The sequence below is a fragment of the Pleurodeles waltl genome, chromosome 12, assembly GCF_031143425.1.
Source record: "Pleurodeles waltl isolate 20211129_DDA chromosome 12, aPleWal1.hap1.20221129, whole genome shotgun sequence".
NCBI classification, from domain to species: domain Eukaryota; kingdom Metazoa; phylum Chordata; class Amphibia; order Caudata; family Salamandridae; genus Pleurodeles; species Pleurodeles waltl.
Genome location: NC_090451.1, coordinates 561,309,039 through 561,316,077, shown reverse-complemented (window position 1 = coordinate 561,316,077; position 7,039 = coordinate 561,309,039).

Here is a 7,039-nt window from a genome sequence, read left to right as displayed (position 1 = left end):
AAGATTGTTTTGCTTGTCTGTGTCCCTTTCTGCATTAACTGGTTTAGTGTCATGTTACAATCTTCCTGCTAGGTTCAAACTGGGACACAACTGTGATGGTCTACTTTCAAATATTAGGTTGGTTGTATGACATATGTGTACATGTGTGTGGGAATGTGGATCCAGTATGACCTGTCTGTGTGTATGTTGTCACTGTAACTTCAAGGTCTCCTCCTGAGTTAGTGGCAGCTGATGTTGTTGCAATTGTGTATTGCTCACATCATACACTTGAGAGAAGCCATTGATGACATGTTCACGTACACATGGATGGTCCCACCCTGTCTCTGAACACGTGTGATGTGACTTTCAAATGATCTCCAATTTTGGGCTGGATGAGAGACTGTCTCAGTTGTTTGGATCCGGCATGTCTAATTGTCACATTTGTACTCTTGTTGGGCTCTGTGTATGGTAATGTAACATGTCACATCCTACCCTCTGTGCATACAGTTGTGATGTTTATTTTTGGTGTGATGAATTTTAATGGCATTCTTGATCAATGAGACGACATTCATCTTCAGCTATTTCAAACTAAAGGTGGTCAGAAATGAATAGGCCAAAGCATGATGTGGTGTTTGTGATCTGTGTTTATTTACAAGTGTGGAATACAAGTGATTATAATGACTTAAGTAAAAAAATTGTTCACAAGCTGTTGGCGCCTACGCACTCCTGCTGCGGTGTTAGGTTGTTCCCCCTCCTGTTGCAGGCCAGCATCCTCCTCATCATCATCCTCAGGCATGTCTGGGTCCGGTTCAAGGAGGGGAATGTTCCTTTGTACACAAATATTGTGTAATATGGCACAAGTGAGTATGATTTTGCATACCATCTCTGGGGAGTATAGTAGGCTTCCGCCAGTGATGTCAAGGCAGCGGAACCTTGACTTTAGGATCCCAAAGGTCCTCTCCACAATGCTGCATGTCCTCTTGTGGGCGTCATTGTATGCCCGCTCAGCAGCAGTATTTGGGTTCCCATATGGTGTCATTATCCAAGGCTGGATGCCATACCCCTGATCAGCTGAAAGAGAAACACAGAATGGTATCAATTAGATGTAGGAGGCACTGTTGTACGTATCTTTGATGGCAGTAGTTGTGTTGTGTTGTCTGTGACTATTTTGTGTACTAATGTGACAACCTATGGTTGTTGGTGGAAACTTTGGCATTGTTTTTTTTCCTTGGCTGAGCAAGTGTTTGTTGTCTAACTGTTTGTCAGCAGGATGTATTGGTTTCTCAAGTACAGTGTGCCCTCCCTTGCATTGTGACTTGTGACACAGGTGTCCGTGTGTCCTCACTGGGGGTGTGATGATAGTTCCATGCAGAGTTGAAACATGAAAGGGTATTAGAAACGTTCATATGAACATAGCCAGGCCATCCCATCCCTTAAAAGTTATGCATTGTATTAGTGTACAGGTTATTGTGAGACTTCCAATTTGCAAGGTGACATTTAGGCAACCACAGTCATGAATGTCTTCACACTAAGCTGTGGAGTAAATTCAAATGTGTGAGAGGTTCAATGGTGACTTGTGACACATGGCTAGTGATGTGAGTACCTCAGTGTGTTCCTGTCTAGGTGTTGCTATTGTGGTGTATGTGTTGTTTATCCTAGAGGGTTTCTGTGCAGTGAGTATATAAGTAGATTTTTGTCCTTACCAACAAGTAGTCCATTGCCATACCGTCCATCCTGGAAGTGTTGGTTGATGGTGCAGTGACGGAAGATGAATGCGTCATGTACACTCCCAGGATATTTAGCCACAATGTTGCTGATCAGTCCTTGGTGATCGACTATGGCCTGCACGTTGATGGAATGTGTGTGCTTCCTGTTGCGGTAGAGGTGTTCACTCGCAGCAGGTGGCACAAGGCGTACGTGTGTGCAGTCAATTGCACCAAGGACGTGCGGAAAGCCACTGATGGCGTAGAACCCCTGTTTTGTTTCCTGCTGCTTCTGCAGTGTGTTAGGGAAGCAGATGTGGCGGGGTGTCAGTCCAATGATGGCATCCAGTACTTTAGGCAGGAATGCGGAGAAAGATGGTTGTGAGATTCCACCAACCAGGGCACCAGTTGTCTGAAAGGAGCCACTTGCCAGCAGGTGAAGTACGGCAAGCAGCTTTGTTTCTGTTGGGATAGTGCGTGGAGTCACTAAAGTGGGGGCCAATTGCTGTTCAATATTTGTCAGCAGCTGCTGAATGGCCTGCCAGTTCAACCGGTACCTCTGGATGATGTCTCGTTCCCTGAGGCCATGCAGGGTTGTTCTTGGGCGGAATATCCTCTCCTGCCTTCTGCGCTGTCTTTGGGGTCCCTGCTGTTGTTGTTGTGGCTGCTGTTGTTGCTGCAGGGCTCTGCGTCTACGTGCACGTTGAAGAAAAAGCACCTCCATGTCTCCCTGTTGCTGCTCTGCTGCTCTGTTGTTTGTTCTGTGTGTTCTGATTAAGTACAGGTGTGTTTGCCCCATTTTAACGCCTGCCCTGACCCAGGCGTTAAAATTTCACGCTATTCGTGCTTTGCGCCATTTTTTTGCGCCGCCTGCCACGCGGGAGTGATTTTTGCCCTGGAGCATAAATACCACGCACCGCTATGTGCGTCTGTTTTTAGACGGGAACGCCTTCCTTGCATCTCATTAACGCAAGGAAGGCGTTCACGCCAAAAAATGACGCTATTTGCCCATACTTTGGCGCTAGACGCGTCTAACGCCAAAGTATAAATATGGCGTTAGTTTTGCGCCGAATTTGCGTCGAAAAAAACGACGCAAATTCGGCGCAAACGAAGTATAAATACGGGCCTTTATGTTTCAGCAAATTAATTGCTGTATACCCGGTATAGAATGAAACCCTATTGCAAGTTGCGGCTCAATTATTGGTTCTGGGTACCTAGGGTCCTTGATGAACCTACAAGCCCTATGCATCCCCGCAACCAGAAGAGTCCAGCAGACTTAACGGGACATTGCTTTTGAAATCTGACATCGCAGGAAAAAGTTACAGAGTAAAACGTGGACACAAATGGCTGTTTTATTCACCTCAATTTCAATAGTTTTTTAATTCAGCTGTTATTTTCTGTAGGAAACCCTTGCAGGATCTACACAACTTACCCCTTGCTGAATTCAGAATTTTGTCTACTTTTCAGAAATGTTTAGTTTTCTGGGATTCTGTCATTAAAAGGAGGCTGAAAGCACTAAAAAATAGTAAAAATGGGGTATGTCCTGGTAAAATGGCAAAATTGTGTTGAAAAATGGGGTTTTAGGATTCAAGTCTGCCTATTCCTGAAAGCTGGGAAGGTGGTGATTTTAGCACCGCAAACCCTTTGTGGATGCCATTTTCAGGGAAAAAACCACAAGCCTCATTCTGCAGCCCTTTTTTCCCATTTTTTGAAAGAAAAAAAAACTAACTTTTCACAGATTTCTTGGTCTCCTTCAGGGGAATCCACAAAGTCTGGGTACCTGTAGAATCCCAAGGATGTTGGAAAAACAGGATGCAAATTTTGCATCGGTAGCTTATGTGGACAAAATGTTATGGGGGTGTAAGCGCAAACTGCCCCAAACAGCCAAAAACAGGCTTGCCACCTGAGGGGGAAAAGGCCTGGCAGCGAAGGGGTTACTGTAACTTGGATTAATAAAAGTAAATGCAAGTAAAAAACTTTGCACCTTGCCAGTATGGGAGCATTTCACAAGAGGCTAACTCCATGCACTGATTCTGACTGTCCATCTGAAAAACTGTGATACCATCTCTCTCTGATCATCTCCCAAATTCAATTCAGACAAATTCAAGGAAGTACATGGACAAGTATTCTCAGGTATACAAGAATTTCCATGATCACTATCTTCAACTGACAATGTGTGAGGAAACGTTGTCCCTGAATCGCCAACCACATCATCATCTATTGAGAACCATGAATGATCTTGAGACAATTGATCATTCAAACCTCCTTTATGACTGATGATTTTTTTGACTGTTCAGAGGACAACTAAACTGAACATCTACTGCTCCACCATCCTTTTCTGAGAAGTAAAACCGAACCTTATGAGAACTTAATTACATGTACAGGTTCTGTGTACACACACTCTCCCTTTTTACTGTATTAGGTTGCATATTTTGGACCCAATTGGCAGGAAGAAAATTCCAGTCTCTTACTTAATGTTTGTTATCAAAATGTGGTTTAAGAATCACCTGTTGACATTCTGTTTTCTTTGCTACTCTTTGTCCATTTTGCAGTAGCATTAATCACGTTTTGACCTTAACCTGTTTATCCATTCAGAACACATATTTGATCTTGGTTCTCTTTTCCTTAACAAAAATAAAAAGTTAAAATCCTGGGGTGTTCTGTGGGGTGATCAAATAGTTTAATTTTTTTAAACTACAGCATTACTGCTCCAATGGCTAAAGCAGATTGGATACCCTCTTTCAGAAAATGTGTTCATCCTTTTCACTAACCCATCGGATGTTGGACAATATAACGTCACTCTAAGATGCTTTATATGAAAATATTCTATGACATTTTTCATCTGCAGTGAGGCAAAATTTGCACTATTATCGGTTACCAGTTCTATTGGCGGGCCTTCGATGTCAAAGACTTTCTAAAAGAATTTAGCCACATTAGTAGTGGTGGGGTCAGACGTGAATTAAAAGTATACCCATTCAGAAAAGTATTCAATTAAGACTAATAAATACCTCATGTTACTGGTGAGTGTTTCAAATGGACCTGCAAAATTTAGCGCAACGTTACACCAGAAATCTTCTGGCCAGGGTATCATGTGAATAGTGGTCTGACAACACTTTCAATGTTTATCTGACAGCAAACAAGTCCCTCAGTTGGATACCCAATAGGACACTTGAGTGGCCCTTGACAGCCACCAAAAATACTGTTTGAGTTTCTTGTAAGTTCCACCCACCCCAAAATGTCCTTCATGAAGTGTTTTGATTAAAAGGTTGTGAACTGAGGCAAGTTGAATATAAACATAGTAGGCCATCCCTTCTTAACATATTCCATGGCTAAAACCAAAACATCATCTTTTTCAGTTGCACTGAACCAGTCTTTCAAAGAAATAAAGAGTCTAAGACATCTTCAACCAGGACCACCACACATTCCACATCATCCCCGTCTACTTTGAATTCTTGAAAACCCAAAGCCATTCAAGACAAGCAATCAGCTCTGATATTCTGTCCTCCTGATATTCTGTCCTCCTGGAATGTATTTAATTGTGAAATGTAATTCTTTTAGCAACTGCAACAATGAGACTAACTGGATGATGCCTTCCCAGAACCATTTCCACTTAGCATATGAATTAGTGGTTTGTCATCTGTAAAAATGTCAAAATGTGTGCCCCATACAAATGTTTTAAATTGTTCTACAATCCATGAAGGCTAATGCTTCACGTTCATTTGTGCTGTAATGTAATTCTGCTTCTCTTAAACATTGAGATGCAAAGGCTATAGTTTGCTCTCGGTTATTAACCCATTGCGATAATACTGCGCCTAAACCTGACTGACTGGCATCTACAATGAGTAAACACTTTTGACCAGGAGAAAAAGGAGATAGAATTTGAGCCAAAACTATTAATTGCTTGACTTTTTCAAATGTCTCATTAACCGACTCATCCCATATAAATTTCACACCTTTCCTCAATACATTCCTTCCTTAAGGATGCACCACAAGAACATAGTGCTGAATAAATTGAGAGTAGTATTCATTCATTCCTAGGAAAAGATTTGGGGGTATCTTCATCCTTCGTAGGTGTCACCTCAAGTTTTGCCTGGATAAGTGACATCTTGGGCTTGATACCTGTTGATGTGATACAGTGACCTCAATTATTTTGCTAAAGTTTGGCATTTCTCACATTATAAGGAAATACCAAGTTACTTAAAAATGACCAATATCTTCTCTGATAAACTATTGTGTTGTTGAAGTGTGTCTGCAAATATCAATATGTCATCTTAGTTCGTCTGTACGGTCGAGATGCCTGCTAAAATAGTGTCTCATTAATTTTTTAAACACTTGCTGCAGACACTAGGCTAAAAGGTGGACGCAAACTTTTTTAAGTCTCAATAAGGTGTTATAAAAGTGGTCAACTCTTGAATCTCTGCAGTGCGTGGTATTTGATTGTAGGCAGACCTCAGATCTAGCAGTGAGAAATTCTTTGCATTACCAATACTGGTCGGAAGATCTTGGGCAATGGGTGACAATCTATACTTATGGTTTTGTTAGGTATACAAAAATCAGCACACTCAAATGGCTCCTGCCTATTTGCGTACAATCACAGTGGGGCTGACCCACTTTGGATTAAATGCCTCAGGAAATTTTTCAATGATGTTTGTAACATTTCAGTTACAAACCAAACCAATTGAGGTAAAGAACTGGCAGCATCATTTACCATAACAGGTGTGTCAGAGGCTGGGAACAGCAATAGGCCTAATCTGGTCAGGTATTACCATACAATAATATTTTTCCCTTTAATGGCCACTTACATTTTTGTTATAGTTTCCCCTCCCAAGCACATCGAAATTCTCCAAGACGTATCCCCACATTTCTCTGCCTTGGTATTCCATATGCCTTGGGATGAACATCTGTTAGGCTGTGCGTTTTACTTTCAGCCCAAAATTGCTTGTAAAAAACATCTGATATGATCGTGATGGGAGCCCCAAAAACTGGCATCACATTAAGATTTTTGTTACCAATTCTTAGTTCACACAGTTGACATTTTACTTGTTTCGATACCTGTGAATCAGTATTCAGCCTAAGTCCTAATTGATAGATCATGTGCAAATTAGTTGTCTGGAATATCAACAGTTCTTACATGTAGATTACTCGAATGTTGGCATGGAGGATTGTTGCTCAAATGTGTTTTGGATCCACATTTAAAACACACTGGAGTAACAAGATTCCTCTTTAGAAATCCTTTCATGGACCTATCTCTTACAGATAACACATTCATCAACTCATTTTTCCCCAGAATTGATAGACGAAAGGTTATGCTCATTAGCTATAAACTTGCTTGATATTAATGAATGCTCAATGCTTCT